Genomic DNA, 22,339 nt, shown 5'->3' on the forward strand with positions numbered 1-22,339 from the left:
GCCGAGGACTGGGGACGCAGGAAACTGGACAGTGGAACAACAGGGCAAGATAACCCTCCAACTGAGGTATTATACGGCATCCTACGTCGACATCGGTAGTGCTGGTTACTTTAATCATGGGTAAGCCGGACAAGCAGCAATCAAAATTAACATTTGAAACAAAACAGCAAGCCAGAGGCAAAACAGCGCTCTCAGACACCAAACTGGAAGTGGAAAATGCGCCAAGCAGCGGAATGGAACATGTTCTTAAGGCGAGACATCAAAGCCTGCAAGACATAAATGGCAAACTGGACTCCCTTACTCAACGAGTTGACAACATGTCAGCGAAACTAGATAAGCAAGGGAAACGTCTTGATGAGGCCGAGAATCGTATTGCTGCAGTGGAGAACAAATCACATGCCACAGCTCGAAAGTGCACAGATATGGAGAAAGTTTTAGAGGTCCTTAAAAACAAGGTGGGTCTTAGAAGCAAGGTCCTGTCGCAATAACATCAGAATTGCGGGAATTCCAGAATCCACAAACACGGGACGGATGGAGACATATGTGGAGGACATGCTTCGTGAGGTGTTCGGTGCTAATAATCTCTCGACGGTCCTCATAGTAGAACATGCACATAGATCCCTGATCCCATGACCACCACCAGGCGCCACGCCGAGACCCATAGTTGCCCGGATCCTTAATTATAGGGATCGCGATGCCATCTTGCGGATGGCACGAGAAAAACAGCAGATAAATTACCAGGGCAACACGCTGGCATTTTACCCGGACTTTACAATGATGGTCCAGCTAGCATGAAAGGACTTTAATCCGGCGACAAAGAAACTGCGAGAACTGGGAGTGGAGTATGCAATGCTCTACCCAGCTCGGCTGAAGGTGACATATGATGGACGCCCTACGATTCTCCCCTCTCCAAAGGCAGTGCAAGATTTAATTAAGAAGATGATCGGCAAGCGTAAGGAGCAAAAACAAGCTGAACAGAACCAAGATTCTGAATGAGTCCAATCTTCATACTACTCTCGAGATGTCGTGACGGGAATTACGATGTATTGGGTGTGAACGGGTTACGCTGCTGGTACAATCCTGTCGCTCGTTCTGTGTATTGCACCGAAGCCAGTTGAAATGTTTGCATGATACTGACGCCAGCCAGATGGGCTCCCTGGATTTTCTAAAGACAAAAAGAGGAGGTTGGTTGCACTGCGACTAGACAATATATTCAATAGAGACGCTGTGTACACCAGGGGGTAATGTATATGTCATGCATATAATGTTCTGTTCTGGGCTTCTGTTTCCTTGGAGTAGTTTGCTGTGCCTCACATTCTCTGATGTTACTGGACACTTGTCTACTTAGTCCAAAAAAGTATTACAACTTGTGTCATCCTAAGCGGATGGTCACAGATCCTTACTCTACATCATATAAAAGTCAGATATGTATAGTAATTAGGCGGTTTTATGATAATTGATACATTCTGGGAAAATGTTAGATCTGCATTAATAACGTATACCTGACCACATCCACTTTGATGGACGGAGTTGTGTTCACTTGGCGGACCCCCCAGGCGGGTGTTCCCCAAGAAGTGGTTTTGTTATGTTGTTTTCTAAACTAGGGGTTTGCGGATCCGAAACTGACCGCTGCTGACAAGAATGGTGATCGGAATGCTTTGGGAATAAGATGCGGGTGCTGAGAGGCCTGTAACGCATCGTAGAAGCAGAAAAAGGCATACTTGCGGATCTGCCGCAAGGCAACGTTCGGAGTGCCCAAGATGGCGGCACCCTGAGGTACAGCCACTCCGGAGCTGATCAAACTTCAGGCACACCTACAAAGGGCACAGGAGACAGTAATTAATATTGAAAGAGCGCATCCACGGGGGGATAGCTGACAATTCAACATACAGGAACGTGCTGTGAGTATTCAAGCTATGTTCGAGTGCTATAAACGAAAGAAGAAAATGAAACGCCAATACAAAATGGCGGATTTCGATAACGGCGGCACCACGGCTGATGCTCTTGGCCATTAAGCAGTGCACTCTGCAAACTTATGGATGCATAGGAGTAATATGTATGAGCAGTTTTGTTAACGGACATGCCACCGAATTGTGATTAATGCGCAGCTACGTAATATATATAAATGCGGAACCTGCCCTGCCATATATTGAGAGTGTGCTGCAGGAATCATACTCCCGGCGGCACCCTCCTAAAAATGTGGACGAGAGGTACGAAATCGCCGGAAAAAGATAACAAATTAACTTAATCAGCGCTGCTAAGTTATAAGTGTGCTAAACCCACTACGACTGCACTGAGAGTGCTGCCGCCACCGCAAACTGAAAGCGTGAGAAGTTAAAGCCTATAATACATACCTTAAAGCATTGATGGGCCCCACTCAATGGACTGTGTCCTGCTATCCAGAGCTATCGGATTGCTATACTGCGTTATTATGACAAGGTGATGTTCCATATAGAGGCCCTGTGACCTGCTGAAGGGGGGATGCAGAACTTATTGGGCAATCTGTAAGTCTGAGGCGGAGGATTAAATCTGTGGCAATACGGTATCGACTGATGCCAACAACTGCTACCACCGAAAGGTTGTGCTGTGTGGCGCAAAATTATTGTGCTTAATGACGGCGCCGAGGACTGGGGACGCAGGAAACTGGACAGTGGAACAACAGGGCAAGATAACCCTCCAACTGAGGTATTATACGGCATCCTACGTCGACATCGGTAGTGCTGGTTACTTTAATCATGGGTAAGCCGGACAAGCAGCAATCAAAATTAACATTTGAAACAAAACAGCAAGCCAGAGGCAAAACAGCGCTCTCAGACACCAAACTGGAAGTGGAAAATGCGCCAAGCAGCGGAATGGAACATGTTCTTAAGGCGAGACATCAAAGCCTGCAAGACATAAATGGCAAACTGGACTCCCTTACTCAACGAGTTGACAACATGTCAGCGAAACTAGATAAGCAAGGGAAACGTCTTGATGAGGCCGAGAATCGTATTGCTGCAGTGGAGAACAAATCACATGCCACAGCTCGAAAGTGCACAGATATGGAGAAAGTTTTAGAGGTCCTTAAAAACAAGGTGGGTCTTAGAAGCAAGGTCCTGTCGCAATAACATCAGAATTGCGGGAATTCCAGAATCCACAAACACGGGACGGATGGAGACATATGTGGAGGACATGCTTCGTGAGGTGTTCGGTGCTAATAATCTCTCGACGGTCCTCATAGTAGAACATGCACATAGATCCCTGATCCCATGACCACCACCAGGCGCCACGCCGAGACCCATAGTTGCCCGGATCCTTAATTATAGGGATCGCGATGCCATCTTGCGGATGGCACGAGAAAAACAGCAGATAAATTACCAGGGCAACACGCTGGCATTTTACCCGGACTTTACAATGATGGTCCAGCTAGCATGAAAGGACTTTAATCCGGCGACAAAGAAACTGCGAGAACTGGGAGTGGAGTATGCAATGCTCTACCCAGCTCGGCTGAAGGTGACATATGATGGACGCCCTACGATTCTCCCCTCTCCAAAGGCAGTGCAAGATTTAATTAAGAAGATGATCGGCAAGCGTAAGGAGCAAAAACAAGCTGAACAGAACCAAGATTCTGAATGAGTCCAATCTTCATACTACTCTCGAGATGTCGTGACGGGAATTACGATGTATTGGGTGTGAACGGGTTACGCTGCTGGTACAATCCTGTCGCTCGTTCTGTGTATTGCACCGAAGCCAGTTGAAATGTTTGCATGATACTGACGCCAGCCAGATGGGCTCCCTGGATTTTCTAAAGACAAAAAGAGGAGGTTGGTTGCACTGCGACTAGACAATATATTCAATAGAGACGCTGTGTACACCAGGGGGTAATGTATATGTCATGCATATAATGTTCTGTTCTGGGCTTCTGTTTCCTTGGAGTAGTTTGCTGTGCCTCACATTCTCTGATGTTACTGGACACTTGTCTACTTAGTCCAAAAAAGTATTACAACTTGTGTCATCCTAAGCGGATGGTCACAGATCCTTACTCTACATCATATAAAAGTCAGATATGTATAGTAATTAGGCGGTTTTATGATAATTGATACATTCTGGGAAAATGTTAGATCTGCATTAATAACGTATACCTGACCACATCCACTTTGATGGACGGAGTTGTGTTCACTTGGCGGACCCCCCAGGCGGGTGTTCCCCAAGAAGTGGTTTTGTTATGTTGTTTTCTAAACTAGGGGTTTGCGGATCCGAAACTGACCGCTGCTGACAAGAATGGTGATCGGAATGCTTTGGGAATAAGATGCGGGTGCTGAGAGGCCTGTAACGCATCGTAGAAGCAGAAAAAGGCATACTTGCGGATCTGCCGCAAGGCAACGTTCGGAGTGCCCAAGATGGCGGCACCCTGAGGTACAGCCACTCCGGAGCTGATCAAACTTCAGGCACACCTACAAAGGGCACAGGAGACAGTAATTAATATTGAAAGAGCGCATCCACGGGGGGATAGCTGACAATTCAACATACAGGAACGTGCTGTGAGTATTCAAGCTATGTTCGAGTGCTATAAACGAAAGAAGAAAATGAAACGCCAATACAAAATGGCGGATTTCGATAACGGCGGCACCACGGCTGATGCTCTTGGCCATTAAGCAGTGCACTCTGCAAACTTATGGATGCATAGGAGTAATATGTATGAGCAGTTTTGTTAACGGACATGCCACCGAATTGTGATTAATGCGCAGCTACGTAATATATATAAATGCGGAACCTGCCCTGCCATATATTGAGAGTGTGCTGCAGGAATCATACTCCCGGCGGCACCCTCCTAAAAATGTGGACGAGAGGTACGAAATCGCCGGAAAAAGGTAACAAATTAACTTAATCAGCGCTGCTAAGTTATAAGTGTGCTAAACCCACTACGACTGCACTGAGAGTGCTGCCGCCACCGCAAACTGAAAGCGTGAGAAGTTAAAGCCTATAATACATACCTTAAAGCATTGATGGGCCCCACTCAATGGACTGTGTCCTGCTATCCAGAGCTATCGGATTGCTATACTGCGTTATTATGACAAGGTGATGTTCCATATAGAGGCCCTGTGACCTGCTGAAGGGGGGATGCAGAACTTATTGGGCAATCTGTAAGTCTGAGGCGGAGGATTAAATCTGTGGCAATACGGTATCGACTGATGCCAACAACTGCTACCACCGAAAGGTTGTGCTGTGTGGCGCAAAATTATTGTGCTTAATGACGGCGCCGAGGACTGGGGACGCAGGAAACTGGACAGTGGAACAACAGGGCAAGATAACCCTCCAACTGAGGTATTATACGGCATCCTACGTCGACATCGGTAGTGCTGGTTACTTTAATCATGGGTAAGCCGGACAAGCAGCAATCAAAATTAACATTTGAAACAAAACAGCAAGCCAGAGGCAAAAGAGCGCTCTCAGACACCAAACTGGAAGTGGAAAATGCGCCAAGCAGCGGAATGGAACATGTTCTTAAGGCGAGACATCAAAGCCTGCAAGACATAAATGGCAAACTGGACTCCCTTACTCAACGAGTTGACAACATGTCAGCGAAACTAGATAAGCAAGGGAAACGTCTTGATGAGGCCGAGAATCGTATTGCTGCAGTGGAGAACAAATCACATGCCACAGCTCGAAAGTGCACAGATATGGAGAAAGTTTTAGAGGTCCTTAAAAACAAGGTGGGTCTTAGAAGCAAGGTCCTGTCGCAATAACATCAGAATTGCGGGAATTCCAGAATCCACAAACACGGGACGGATGGAGACATATGTGGAGGACATGCTTCGTGAGGTGTTCGGTGCTAATAATCTCTCGACGGTCCTCATAGTAGAACATGCACATAGATCCCTGGTCCCATGACCACCACCAGGCGCCACGCCGAGACCCATAGTTGCCCGGATCCTTAATTATAGGGATCGCGATGCCATCTTGCGGATGGCACGAGAAAAACAGCAGATAAATTACCAGGGCAACACGCTGGCATTTTACCCGGACTTTACAATGATGGTCCAGCTAGCATGAAAGGACTTTAATCCGGCGACAAAGAAACTGCGAGAACTGGGAGTGGAGTATGCAATGCTCTACCCAGCTCGGCTGAAGGTGACATATGATGGACGCCCTACGATTCTCCCCTCTCCAAAGGCAGTGCAAGATTTAATTAAGAAGATGATCGGCAAGCGTAAGGAGCAAAAACAAGCTGAACAGAACCAAGATTCTGAATGAGTCCAATCTTCATACTACTCTCGAGATGTCGTGACGGGAATTACGATGTATTGGGTGTGAACGGGTTACGCTGCTGGTACAATCCTGTCGCTCGTTCTGTGTATTGCACCGAAGCCAGTTGAAATGTTTGCATGATACTGACGCCAGCCAGATGGGCTCCCTGGATTTTCTAAAGACAAAAAGAGGAGGTTGGTTGCACTGCGACTAGACAATATATTCAATAGAGACGCTGTGTACACCAGGGGGTAATGTATATGTCATGCATATAATGTTCTGTTCTGGGCTTCTGTTTCCTTGGAGTAGTTTGCTGTGCCTCACATTCTCTGATGTTACTGGACACTTGTCTACTTAGTCCAAAAAAGTATTACAACTTGTGTCATCCTAAGCGGATGGTCACAGATCCTTACTCTACATCATATAAAAGTCAGATATGTATAGTAATTAGGCGGTTTTATGATAATTGATACATTCTGGGAAAATGTTAGATCTGCATTAATAACGTATACCTGACCACATCCACTTTGATGGACGGAGTTGTGTTCACTTGGCGGACCCCCCAGGCGGGTGTTCCCCAAGAAGTGGTTTTGTTATGTTGTTTTCTAAACTAGGGGTTTGTCTTTGGCATGGTTGGGATGCTGAAGTGGGTGGTGGGTGGGGCGGAGTTGGAAACAGTTTTACATACTGTTGTGCATGAGAAACATCGCGAATATCCAGACTGACTTCCATATGATTGTTGTTGCCGGGCTTTTACTAAGCAACATGAGATGCACAAGGAGTGTAAACTCCAAATACCTTAAGATATATTTTACTGTTTAACGATGTCCGCCAATAGGCTACAACTAGCTCACTTAAATATGATTACTTGGAATGTTAGAGGGCTTAACAACCCGAAAAAAAATCCGGCAAATATTTGCATACCTTGACAGGCTACATATTGATATCGCCCTCCTTCAGGAAACACATCTTGCTCCTAATTCTAGCAATTACATTGGGGGAAAATGGGCGGAAGCAATATACAGGTCATCATACCCCTCCTATTCCAGGGGGGGTCCTCATTTTGATCAAAAAGGGACGCAATTTTGCGTAGATAGTACTATATCTGATGAACTGGGGCGCTATGTTATTATCACGGGGCAACTTAGGGGTCAGAGACTAGCGTTAATTAATACTTATGGCCCCAACGTTGATGATCCAGACTTCTATCACACACTCTGGCGTAAAATTAACGACTTGACGGGCATGGCTATATTCTGTGGTGGTGATTTTACTATTGCTTTGTGTGACAGCCTTGACAGATCAAACACATCAAAAGAGCTACATCGGAGGGCAGTGGGGGTATTGCAAAGTATTATGAGTGAAGCACACCTTCATGACATCTGGAGAACCCGAAATCCAGGTAGGAGGGAGGCCACGCATACCACAGCGGTACATAACAGCTGGTCTTGTATTGACTACTGGTTGGGTACTAACGACGTACTGCTGTGGACGCAGAATCTAAGTCACCTATCCAGAACATTATCGGATCACAATCCAGTGTTGCTTTCTATTAACATGCCATACTATATACCGCCACCTTATGCCTGGAGGTTTAATTTGAAAACTTTGCTGGATTCAGTATACACTGACACCATTAGTCAGGCTATCACTGAGTATTTCGAGTTCAATGAACCCAACGCTGAGGACCCTGGCTTACTCTGGGAAGCTTTTAAAGCTACAATTAGGGTAGTATGTATTAGCACCAACGCCGGTATCCTGAAGGACATACATAAACAGCTTAGCATACGGGAAACCACACTAAAAACACTAGAGCGGGAATACGAGCGTACACAAAAAGCAAAAATATTAGGTGACAAAAGGGTTGTCCTGTCGGAATATCAATCATATGCAGAGGATGAGCTGAAATATGTTACGAAATGACAAACGGCACGTTCATATCGAGAAGGGGGTAGACCAGGAAGGGTATTGCCATCCAAAATTTGTGGCAGTCGCACACCACAAACAGTACTGGCGTTCAGGGATATGAAGGGGGAGTTACAGCATGATGCGCAGGGAATACTGCGGGAGTTTATGAGAACGTATGGGGAATTATATGCTGCACGGCCCACTGCCACACCTTCTGAAGTCATGGAATAGTTGGAGGATGTGGCGATAGCATGGCTGTCCGATATCCAAAGAGAATATTTGTCCTTGCCAATAACGGTGGAGGAGGTCACAAAAATCATTAAACCACTCCCTAATGGAAAAGCACCTGGCCCTGATGAGTTCACCTGTGAATTCTATAAGTCATATGTAGATCAATTAGTGCCCCATCTGGTCGGAATGTATGGTGACGTGCATGAGAAACAAATGTTACCGCCCACGTTGAGAGAAGCCATGCTAATCGCCCTTTTACAGCCAAACAAAGATCCAGTATATTGCGAATCATATAGACCACTGTCCCTTATTAATGTAGACACTAAGATATTGGCCAAAATTCTTTCTTAACACCAGATTGCAGCCCCTGATGACCAGACTGATATTACCAGATCAGTCAGGGTTTATCCCATCTAGAGCCACAGCCCACAACACCAGAACATTATTTGCGCTCTCGCATTATTTAATCCCCAGCACTAAAGCTGTTGCGGTTCTATTAGATGCTGCAAAAGCATTTGATTCCATTGAGTGGCCCTATCTACATACTGTGTTACGTAGAATGGGATTCCCACCCATTTTCTTGCAATGGGTGCAAATACTGTATACCGCACCTATAGCTCGGATTAAAGTTAACAAATGCATATCAGACGCCATTCCGATTGCAAGCGGGAAGAGGCAAGGTTGCCCGCTATCCCCTTTGCTATTTGCGATAGCACTTGAGCCACTGGCTTGTAAAATTAGGCAGGGACATCACTATTCGGCACTTCAATTTCCACAGCGACCATTGCATATATCCCTTTATTCAGATGATATGATGCTATATGTGCGGGATCCCGAAAATTATCTCGCTCCTCTGCTGAGGGAATATATTTGCTTCGGTCACCAATCAGGGCTTCAAATTAACTGGTCCAAATCTCTCATAATACCGTTAACGGACTCAACGCATCCACATCCGACTGAATTCCTGCTGGAATGGCAATCAGACCCAGTTAAGTATTTAGGTGTCTAGTATCAGCGGGATCCAGAGGTAGTGATCCGTACTAACTATGGTAGGGCGATTAGCGCCAAGGAGGACAAAATAGGACGGTGGATTCAACTACCCTTAACATTGGCTGATCGTCTGGCAATTGTCAAGATTGTCATACTACCTACATTTTTATATCTTTTTAATAACATCCCTATCACTCCCCCAGCAGCGTTTTTTAAATGACTGTCTACAATGGTGACACGTCTGATATGGGTGGGTAAGCAGGCCCGAATTAAATTGCGCACTTCAACATTACCATACTCACATGGTGGTTTTACAGTCCCGGATTTTCTGCTTTACTTTTTATGTGCGCAAGCGCAATATGCACACTATTGGTATCATCCTGTCCCATATATCACACATGTAGCAATTGAAGAAGGTGACGCGCTACCAATACTTTTAACTTCTATCATAAATCATCGTAGGCCCCCTCTCCATGATCGAGATATCAACACTATAGACACAACAAACGCTGCCTGGCATAGGATGGGTAGGTTAGCACGCAGACTCCCATTATATGCTCTGGCATTACCACTGAATCATCATCCAGAATTGTCAGTCACTCAAGAAGAGGTAGGCATGAGTTTACTGAAACAGATAGGCACATTTTACCCTGCGGAGCCACCACAGCTGTCAGCTGCTACTTACTACACCTAGCAACGCACATATGGTCTCTAAACTATATGTTAAATTGCAGGAGGACATAGCTGATACGACGTATAACACGTTGGGGAAGTGGAATGAGGTCCTAGATGACCCACTTACAGAGGAGGAATGGGCCAAGACATGCACCCTAACTGGTATGCTTAATGCCAAATGGTAATTTGCGTATGGTGCATTATAAATATTTACACCAAACGTACTATACACCAGCCAGGCTATGTGAAATGAAATGAAATGAAAGCAATCTTATATTGCGCAACTAAGCCCAATGGGCATCAAGGCGCCTAGCAAAGAAAATCATATGGACCGGGAACTAGATTACGGGTATGTAAATATGGTCTACGCACAGATGCGATGTGTAAACTCTGCAAGGCGGAAGGGGCTGATTTTATACACCTTGCATGGTACTGCACGACAGTGAATGATTACTGGGTAAACACTATAAAGACACTAGGGAAAATGGTGGATATTAATTTTGAATGCAACATTCGCACCTGCTTGTTGGGCCTTGTTCAAGGGGTACCCGCTACTAAGCTCAAATTTTGCATAGTTGCTCTGTTGCTAGCAAAGCGTAGGATCTCGATGTGTTGGGATAGTAAAGAGATTCCAAAAGTCCGGCAGTGGATTTAGGATATGACGTATTGTAAAGACACCCTGAAAACATATGAGGAGGAGCTGCCTGCTGGATCCAAACCAGGGACTACTGGACATACCTGATTGACTTCCTACAAACGTACCAAACTGATTAATTGTGCACAGTAATTTTATTGAAGTAAATGTTAATTACTGGTAACATTGTCAAAATGCAATAACTGGATGATGGATGTTGTTGTACTACAGTCTGTGTGTTATTTACCTGTTTGGACATTGTATGTCTTTGAAATGCCAATAAATTTTTTTTTTTTTTAAAAAGGCAATTCTCCAGCATTCCAGATTAAGCTGGTTGGAGGTTACCTTTGGTTTTTTTAAACTATTGGGTCCCCAGAGCATCAGACAAGTGGGTTCTGCAGGTTGTGAAAGACGGTTATATCATTGATTTGACTCCTGGCTACAACTTCCTTATTTTCAGCCTACTCCACTTCCAGTACACAGTGCAAAGAGGGAGGCCTTACAGGACAGTGCATTGACTGTTTGGAAGAGGGCTGTCGCCCAGGTCCCAAAGAGTCAACTGGGGCACCGGTGGCACTCTAGAGTATTCCTGGTTCAGAAACCCTCGATGGAGCACAGAATGATCATCGATCTCAAGGGCCTGAACAAGCTCATACCAACAGTTTAATATGTGTTTCCTTCAGCAGATCATTCCTCTCATCTCTCAGGGAGATTTTCTAATTAAAATCGATTTGCAGGACTCTTATCTCTATATTCCCACAGAACCAGCAAGGCAGCAATTCCTCAGGTTCTGTATAGGGAAAAGCATTGACAGTTTCAGGTCCTCCCCTTTGGGATAAAAACAGCTCCTTGAGTATTCACAAAAGTCTTGGCTCCAGTGATGGCTTTTTTCACAACAGGTGGATAAGCATGTATCTATACCTATCATATAGGAAACCTTCGCCACACATACATCAGAAGCGCTACGATGAGACACAAAGAGCAGTTTCTGAGTAGAAGGCACTTATTTTAAGTTTCCAAATAAGTTGCTTGTAACTGATTCTGTCTGGTGACAAAACCATTGTGTTTCAATAATTAAATGCACTGCACACTTTAGGAGGACAATAAGGTGATTGAAGAGGTTACGGATGAGATTGTAGCATATTTTCCATGCCACTTGGCTGCTGTATATGTTATGTGCAAAACATTTTGGGAAATTGTCCATCCAAATTTACTTTGTAAAGTGATGCCCTTAATGTTTCAAATTTGTGGATTTTTATTTATATATGTTGTATTTATAAGCCGCAACAATAAATATATATTTTTAATTAGAGCTAAATTAATGCAGAGGGATGATGCCTTTTGATTGTGTCGTAGGGTATGCTCATGGTATAGAATATCACACACACCTGTCTGATGACTTGCAGCTTAGAGACGAATCCAGGCGTTTGATACACACTGTTGTCAAAGACGTAAAAAATATCTGGAATAACTAGTGTCAGACTGAATCACTAGAGAATCACCAAGCCTATCTACATTGACGATTGTGGTTTGCAGAAAGAACAATAACATGACGACCCCCAGATTAGCAGAACTAAGTCAGACCGCTGCACAATGACCAGAGCAGGGGATGCATAGGTTAACTAACAGGAAAGGAATGATGTTCTGTGCCAGAGCTGTGCAACAGATACAGCCAGATTCTGATGCAACTAATGTAAATGTAATGTGTATACTTGTAAAGCGCACTGTTGCCAGCCCGCATCCTGGCATTGTATACCGTTAGGAACCCGTCCTGGCTTTCCCTGTGGGATGGTCCCTGCTGGGAATCCCCAAGGTGGAGCCAGGCATCCCCGGCGTTGATGGGGCCGTTGTGGAGATTAGGCAAGCTAATGCCCAGAGTTGCCGAGTGCGACCCCTGGTTAGAGTAGGCACCGAGGCGAGAATTATCGAGTCCGCTGACCCTGGTCCACGACCCTGCCACGTCGGGAATCGAACCCTGGTCCGGGCCGACTTCGGCTTCCGGGTCTGCCGCCTCTAACCAGTGAGCCACACCACTCCACCTGTGACACAAAAGGAAGGTTGGCTTCACCTTTGCTGCTGAACTCGAGGAATTCACCAAGATGCCCCAAGCCATATAATAATACATCTACAGAAGCGGAACTAACGACGTCAAACTTCACATGGACTCCCGCCAGCTTCACAGCAGAACTGTGTCGGACCAACACATCCACCCAGAGGGAGTGATGTATTCGAGTGACTAACAGGAAGCGGATGGTTTTCTACCCTAGAGCTTTGCAGCAGATTTAACCAGAGTCCAGTGAGTCCACAAGTCAAAGTAATGTAGAATGATATGAATTCATTGATATGCACCAAAACCCACATGGAGCCTGTGCTCATTGCAGTATCTGATGGGTAAGACTCTAGGAGACACAAGTGTGTTAAAGGTACTGGCGTGTCTGGTCATCACATTTTCTTTGCAGACCTCTAGAACAACATATGGACCCGCTCTAGACAGATTGACAGCGGTGCACAGACATAATATCGACTCCACAATATCGAATGGACAAAATATCGAGTTTTAAATATCGTTTGGAGAAAATATCGGCAGGACAGAATATCGACAGCCAAAATATCGATTTTAAGGTAAGTGAAGTAATATCGACTGTAAATAATATCGAAAGTAAAAAATATCTTTTTTTATATAATATGTAATTATTTATAGTGTTTTTATGTTATAATATGTGTGAAAAGTGTCATTTTATGTTATAATTATTTTTAATTAATGATTTTTTTTTAATTATTGTGTAATTTTATTCTGTAGCGGGTTGTGGGTTTATAGGGGAATAGGGTGGGAAGTAATTTAATTATAATTAATTAAATATGTAAATTTATTAATTGGTAGTAGTAATTAATTAATTGGTAATTAAATATTATATGTTAATTATTTAAAATTTTATTGGTAATTAATTTAATTTAATTGATTAATTGCTAATTATGTAAATTAAAATAATGTATTTCCTGTAGCGGGTTGTGGGTTTATAGGGGAATAGGGTGGGAAGTAATTTAATTATTATTTATTAAATATGTAAATGTATTAATTGGTAGTAATATTTAATTAATTGGTAATTAAATAATATTTGTTAATTAATTAAAATGTAATTGGTAATTAATTTAATTTAATTGATTAATTGCTAATTATGTTAAATTAAAGGGGTATTTTTAGGGTTCAGGGTCAGTTTTTAGTTTTTGGGTAAAGGGGTACTTTTAGGGTTCAGGGTCAGTTTTTAGTTTTTGGGTAAAGGGGTATTTTTAGGGTTCAGGGTCAGTTTTTAGTTTTTGGGTAAAGGGGTATTTTTAGGGTTCAGGGTCAGTTTTTAATTTTTGGGTAAAGGGGTATTTTAAGGGTTCAGGGTCAGTTTTTAGTTTTTGGGTAAAGGGGTATTTTTAGGGTTCAGGGTCAGTTTTTAGTTTTTAGGTAAAGGGGTATTTTAAGGGTTCAGGGTCAGTTTTTAGTTTTTGGGTAAAGGGGTATTTTTAGGGTTCAGGGTCAGTTTTTAGTTTTTGGGTAAAGGGGTATTTTTAGGGTTCAGGGTCAGTTTTTAGTTTTTGGGTAAAGGGGTATTTTAAGGGTTCAGGGTCAGTTTTTAGTTTTTGGGTAAAGGGGTATTTTTAGGGTTCAGGGTCAGTTTTTAGTTTTTGGGTAAAGGGGTATTTTTAGGGTTCAGGGTCAGTTTTGGGTTTTTGGGTAAAGGGTTTTTTTAGGGTTCAGGGTCAGTTTTGGGTTTTTGGGTAAAGGGTTTTTTTAGGGTTCAGGGTCAGTTTTGGGGTACAGGGGTACAGGGGTACAGTGTAAAAATAAAGTAAAATTAAATTTACATTAATTTAATGTTATGAAATTAAATTAAATTATATTTAAATAATTTTAAATAATTTAAATTAAAAAAATTATTATATACTTACCAATACTTACGTTGTAATGGTAGTGCGTTGTAAAAGTTGCGTTGTAACGTCATATATCCACTGTTGCACTCTTTGCAGTGGGAATAGTAATTTTTACTCTTTTGTATTTGTACGTTAATAATATTGGCTATTATTTAATTCAATTTTGTTACTATATATATATATGTTTTAAGAAATATGATTAAAAAAATATTATTTTTTTACTTTCATTAATTATTTAATTATTAAAAGTTATTTTAAGTATTGTTAATTATATTTTAGTAATTAATTTATTATATTAATGTAATTAAACATTGTTTTTATTAAAGTCGATATTTTTTACAACTATATTTTTGTACTCGATATTTTTGTACTTACCTGTTTGTACATACAAACTCGATATTTTGGTTGTAGATATTTTCTCGTCGATATTTTGGGTAGTCGATATTTTGGTAGTCGATATTATTTCAGTGATCCATTGACAGCACCAGGACATACACTATTCTTGTACTTAGCCTGTGTTACTGAACCCGCGTTAAATATGCTGCACACATCATATCTGCAGAAGGTTTCACTGTTGCTCCATTAAAAGTGGAAGCACTTTGGAGTTGGTCAGGGTCAAATACCGTGAGGAACCATCAGAGGTTCTTCGGTCTTGTGGCTACTACTGTAGATTTGTAACAAGATTTGCTAAACTCTATAAATCCAGAACTTGCTGCTCTTGCGAGACGTAAAAACGCTCTTTATTCGTTTGCAAGCCTTGAACTGAGCCTTCCAAGAAACTAACTACAGAAAATCCATATAGATTGACAAACAGAGGAAACATACAACTGCAGTCTGCTTAAGTATTCATTTACATAGTAATCAAATGAATGAAAATGATCAGATTTGTTATGCTCCATTCCACAACTGACACGTCACCGAGATCAGGTAAAACTCATCCATTATAATGTGTATGAACTGTAGGGGCAAAAAAATAGAAACAGGCAGGCAGATTCAACCTGGGGCACAGTGCGTGTGCGTGTGGGGTATGGGCATCAAAAGGTACACAGGGGACACAACACACCAGGAGGGTAATGCTAAGTATGTATTTCTGTTCCAAAGTGTGCCACAGAGTACCCAAGCTCTGGGGTGGGGGAGGGTGCAGTTGGGTTGCTTTTTGTTACTATTGCAGATCAGAGCACCCATATGGTCTAAAGACAAAGGCAGAGTGTCTGTCTATGCCATGCATTTGCTGTGCACGTGCTAGCAGATCTGTGACCGCCTTTAATAATCACTTAATATTTCACTTTTCCATAACAGTCCCTGGCACTGAAGCACCTACTTTGTGTGCAGATGTTGTCCTTGTGAAAGAGCAGAATGCTGTCACCCACACTTAAGTTAGCCAATAGCTGAGTGGACGGACCCATTGCACTAAGCTGTATGCTGCTGCAGATGGAAGACAATAGACCAATGGATGAGGAAGGCTGCTTTAAAGCATATATATATATATATATATATATATATATATATATATGAGGTACGTAGTGCTCCCACGTCGAAATACTCAGCAACAGCAGTCACTGTCGAACAGGAAAACAGGAGCAGCGAGACCCAGAGATGGTGCAAAATATTTTATTGAGTACTAGCCCAGCACCAGTCCGCCATGACGCGTTTCGGCTAAAGATAGCCTTGATCACATGACAAGCGTCAAGAGGGCTGTTCACCTATTTAAAGTGCAAAGTGCCATCACGTGTAATGGAAACAAAGAAAATACTATTACAGTTTCCAATGAGTTTAAATTCTTACATTGCGACATAAATGTCAGAAATGCACATGTATTAAAAGGATTGATTGCACGTGAGGAATAATATCTGTTAAATACAGTTTGTCAAACATCCCAAATACCATCTATATACAATAGGCAACTATTTACAAGAGTCAACATGGCAACGGCTATATCTAACTTTTAAAATGATATAAAAGCTAAAAGCCAATAAATAGTCATATACGTCTAAAATATAACCATTAAAACTCGCCAAAACTCTATCCAAAGCAAAATTTAAATTAAGGTTCCGTTTGTCATGAACTCCTAATTGTGTGCAATAGTGCCCAAGTGGGCTGGTAATCTTACGGGCCGATAGTAGGTATTATACATGTGCAAAATACGCAATTTACTTCAAATCAGTGATGGTATAAAGTGCTCCCACAATTTGTGCTATAAAATGATTGGTGAATTTTTAAAAAAAAAATGGTCATGGAAATATTCAGGGAAATGGTGGATAATCATCAGATAAAATATCATATCATCAGTCACATTGCAATAAAAAAGATTGAAAATTCATAAATATACACACACATACTGCTATGAGTGGATGCAGAAGAGATGCACTTATCATTGTGAAATGGCATTGCAAACATATTGGTACTTAGAGATAGGTGTGGCAATCCTCCCCAATATTAAGACCCTGTGGTGCCTTAGTGTCTAGTAGTATTATGTAACGAGTCTCCAATTTGCGCAGAAGAGACTCCCTATCACCACCTCTCCGTTGGGGAGGAACACAATCTATCGCAAAGTATTTCAAAAGAGAAGCATCCTTTCCGTGTACGCTTTCAAAGTGCCTGGCTACCGGGTATGTCACGTCTGCGTGGGTAATTGCTCGCAGATGTTGTAATATCCGCTTGTGTACTTGCGGACGAGTACTTCCCACATACCTCAGCCCGCAAGGGCATTCCAGGACGTACACAACAAACTCTGATTTACAATTTAGTTTTTGTTTGATTTTGATGGGAAAGGGAGAGAGAGGAGTAATCACAATATATATATATGTTGGTAACTGAATAAAGAAGTATTCTGTGCACCAAATCGGGTCCGTGCTCCATTTGTTTTGGAAGAAATTACAAGAAGCCTGCTGGCTGTGGAGTTCTTGATATATATATATATATCTTCCAACAACAGCCCTCCCAGGGCGCAGAAGAGAAGTAGTATTTTCTTTTTAAACCACCGACAGTGCAACAAAAAGACTTGCGCGTTTCGCCCGGAGCCTTCAATATATATATATAGTAACATTAAAAGGTTTTGGCTAATGCTATACATAAAAAAACAGAACAACTACCAAACAGAAGACTATTGGAATTCATTCTGCTCTTCCTCTTCCAAATCACAGACATATTTTGACATTGCCTACGTATAGAATCTCAGGCACTCAATCAAAAGAAACAAATGAAAATATTCTCCAAGTCAAAAAGGATGAGCAGGATAGGTTTCAAAGTGAGCTTGTTCACTTGATGATCATTTTACTGTATTCAGGTCTCGACATGCACTAACCAGTCTTTTTGTTTGCCCTTGACTTGGTGGGCTGGAGGAATGTGGCGATTGTGTAAGGGAGCGACTCATAGAGGCAGAGGAACATGTGCATGTGCAGAGGGTCCCAGGGGACACCCGTCTATTGCTACACCTAACTCAAAGTCCCTAGACCAACTACTGAGGCAATGGATTTTTTAGGGAGGGGATGAGAAACCCAAAACACCCAGGTAAAAATGCTAATGTTCCTGAGACTACCACCAGCCGTCAGTCACCTCTGGCTGATATGCAAGCATCCGCTATGGGTGGGAGTATGTGTTGGATGCATCCCTGAATATATACAGCCACATCCTCAGTTGCTGAATGTAAAAAAAAACATTAGGTACTTCCAGTGGACTGAAATATCATTTAGTGGGCTAGTGGGAAAAGACAGCCAGGTGGGTAAGGCAGGTGGGGGTGGGGGGCAGATAGGGGCATATGCTTTGAAGCTTTCCTAGATCATTAGCCCACCACAGACATGGTCTTAAATGTGCAGGTCCTTTCAGGAACACAACCCCCAATGCCAAGGCTCTGAATGTAAATGTTCAAGTAGACTCCCAATGCCTATGGGTGGCCACTGTTTGCCTTTGAATTTCTATAAAAGTCCAAAATAATCATCTCCAGACTGTCTTACCAATAAATGCCCATGTCAAGCTTTAGCCTCAATTGTCGATTGCAACATTCCTATACTTGCAGAGATTTAGTCCCAATACAATGTACAACCTCCTCATGTTGAGGTACAGCCATCATACCCAGTGCACCCTCCCCATGCACGGCTTTAGCCCCCAGCCTCAAGTTCTGTTGATTCTGACTGGCTTTGGACTTGCATTGTTCTCACTGGAGGGGTGGATGAGGAGAGAAGGTCGGCAGCATGCGACGCTGGTGGAACTGTGTATTGTAGAGCGATAACTAATCTGGACCCATGATTCAATATAACTGTCTTATAGGATGGCTTAATAGCATGACCTGAAAAGAGGATATATAATGATCTGGTTTAGTTAAGTACATTTCCGGTTAATTTACATAATGCAGCAGCCATATGACCTGCCAACATGTCTGTGTGCAATCAACCAATTTCGATTCATACATACATCAAGTGCTCATGGTGAACCTAACGCTAAGAAAAATTGAACACACCTCATTCACACAGCTAATGCTCAAACATGAGATGGTTTGGTGTCATGTAGCAGATTTAAGACCTCAAATGTTATTCAGTTTATGGATCAGAAGTCATTTTATAGGCCCCAGAGTTGAATGACCCACTGTAAATGCACTGACAAACTGTGAACGTATGAACATTGTCCCCAAACTTATAACACTTTGGACATACATGAGAAAGACCCATACAATGGGATCAATTAATATTTGCCAAGCCAATCTTTTAAGATGGATTGGACTGGACACCAGGCTTATGTATATGCAGATAAAGGAGGTGTTTAGGATCTGCTCTACAACACTTAAGTTGTTAGAGGTCAGGGCCAGGTAATTTGTGTGGCTATAATAGGGAAAACATCCTCTGATCAAAACAAACCCCCAAACCATAGACAGTGTCAGGAGTGTGGTGAAAGGTGTTGGGTCTCTTAGAATGATTGATTTAATTCTGCATTCCAACAACTTCTAGCCAGATATAGTTGCACAATTTAGAGAACTGCCAATTATTAACCATACCATCTTTCTAGTTGGGGCATCAAGCTTTAATTATATTTAATGTACGGTGATAGTTGAAAATCTCCACAACCTTCATTAGCAAACAAACAGCTCCTTGCATATGATAACATTTTATATTCATAACTACATGAGCGCTTGGCCAACTAGCACTACCCCTGTTTCTACAATCTCTTTCTGATTATGCAGTTGTGATACTTAATCAGTTAGTAAGCACTTGGATAACATAAATCATGGATACAAGAGACTTTCTTCATCAACTGAATGAAGCTGAAATTACTTGATTATTGCTAATTCTATTTACAATGCTGATGAGACCCAAAGACTGACTGCAGGTTGAAACATCAACATCCCCTCCCTAAGTTGCTTTCAATATAGGTTACTGTTCATCAGGAGATACCATATATGAACAGACAGGATCTCCACTTATGTTTGTTTGATCTGAAATCATATACAACCCTGGTATCTGTTCATCGTCTTGTTCTATGTTGTATACATATCAGTTCCCTGTCTGAGCACTGTGTCGTTTGCACTAATTTTGATACAAAATGAAATGTATATTGTCCTTATACTAAAAATTTGTAAATCATCATACAAGATATTATGTCATGTACCCTTTTTCAATAACATTGATTATGATACAAGTACTAATTGAATTGTCACACTTTCGAAGCTAAAGTAAAAGTGTCGGTGAATGAGTCCCACAGGAAATTAGCTTGGCCTATTACATTAAAGAACTTAGGCAGTATTCCCCAGCATGTTTGGCTCAGTTTCAAAGATAGATATGCTCACCCAGTTTGATGAATGGAGGCCTCAAAGGCATTCTTAGACACCACCAAATTGCATCCACAAACGGGAAGGAGTTGAATTTAGCACAGTGAGTGAGCTGAAGGCACATAAAAGACATGTTTTCTTAAGCTTCAAGTTGGTGGCAACGGAAGGCATAAGTAAAGGTTCACTCGGGCCAGTGTACAGGATTACTCTGGACTTTGAAGGGGACAAAGACATTAACGAGTATGAAAAGCTTAGGCTAGGTGTGCTTTCACAGGGCTATCACATAGTTAGAAGGCAGATATTCAAGGTAGTACAGATACACATGCCATTACTCCATCTTCACCTTCAGACTCAAACCCATTGATGTCATACTCATTCTGATACTGAATTACTCCCTCACTCAACTAAGCAGATGATTCCAAACTAAAACAGAATACAGCCAGCAGCCTTCTCCCTCAATATCCCAATACGCACACACCTTGCACCTCAAACAACTTCAAAGACTCCCCATTCAAAGCTCTTTTCATACTCCTTACACACATTCAAAGTGTTACACAGCACTGGCCCAGCATACCTCTCAATACCACCTAAGATTTCAGAAACCTTACAGACACCTTTGCTCAGCCGGTATTGTACTCACACACATTCCATGCATACACAGCATCAGAACAAGGAGAAGTGAATTCCACACAAAGCTGAACACTTGGCTCTTGAACTATGTTAATCTGTAGATCAGCCCTGACTGCTCCTCTATTGGCAACAGCATAGCCTCCTGAGTGCGAAGGTTGTGGACGTACCAACCATCAACATGTATGGAAATATGTGTTTTATAGAGGGTTGTTTGTGGTGCGTTTGTATGCAATTTGAGAGGCTGTCTTGAATGGGGGTACCATCCTGTGGCATATGAATATGATGGCCCCTTGAATGGAGTCAGTATGTTGATGAGTGCAGTGATCTGTTGGATTGGGTCCGAGGCCAGGGGTGTGAAAGTCTTGCGTGTGGTGTGTGACTGACCTGTGAATAGACCATAAAGCGGTTGGTGCATTGACGTGGCTTTATTGTTCTTCAGTAGTCTTAGTTTCAATATTCAGATACTGTGATAAGTATGTTTTTTCTTTTTTCTTTGAAGCTAGCATTTCTGAAGGTCTCAAAACCAACCAGTGTAAGTGGTGGATTAACTCAAAAATATTAGTACCCGATTTAGATGTGGCGGCAAGGATACTCCGCTGCAATGGCAAAGAGTATCATTACTAGAAAGATAATTGTCTGCCTAATTTATTTGCAGATAAACCATTGATGTAACCATGAGGAAGACTACTTTGTCTCTGGCATGGTTGCACCCCTCCCACGGCCTGACTAAGGGCCATCTGAGGTTGACATTTCTGTCCATCCACATAATTTAGATGGGCGGACATACAGGCCAGTGAGTGCCCTACTTGCCATGGGAGACAACTCCCATGTTGAGAAGGTCTTTTTGTTTTCAAAAAGAAAATCTGTCTTTAGGATTATTTTTTTGAAAACTAAAAGAAGATTGATGGACAGCTCCATCATGTTGATAGAGCAGTGCGTCAAACAAATAAAAGCATTGGCGAGTACCGCTGTAATGACGGCACCTGCCAATGCTTTTGGATTGGCTGCCAGCTTGGTGGTAATTTCTAAATTTTACGGGCGGTGTAGTTACAGCATGGCAGATGTTAAGTCCTCCGCCAGGGCAATGGAGTCTTCTCTATCAGCCAAAATGTAAATCTGGCCCTTTGTAAGAATTTCTATATTATTTTGTTTGCATTATAAACCGCTGGAGGAGTTCAGGGTGGTTGCATTGATTTCGTTCACTTTCCCACAATGCCATACAAAACTTGAAAGTAAGTACATGGCTAAGGATACATTTTGTGTTGGAAAATTCTGTAATCTGTTAAAATCCATAAATTGACAATGAACCAGCATTCCCACATGTCTCCACATAAACATTGTATCCATTTTTTGTGGGTGGCCCT

The sequence above is a fragment of the Lissotriton helveticus genome, chromosome 5_1 (genome assembly GCF_964261635.1).
Source record: "Lissotriton helveticus chromosome 5_1, aLisHel1.1, whole genome shotgun sequence".
NCBI classification, from domain to species: Eukaryota; Metazoa; Chordata; class Amphibia; order Caudata; family Salamandridae; genus Lissotriton; species Lissotriton helveticus.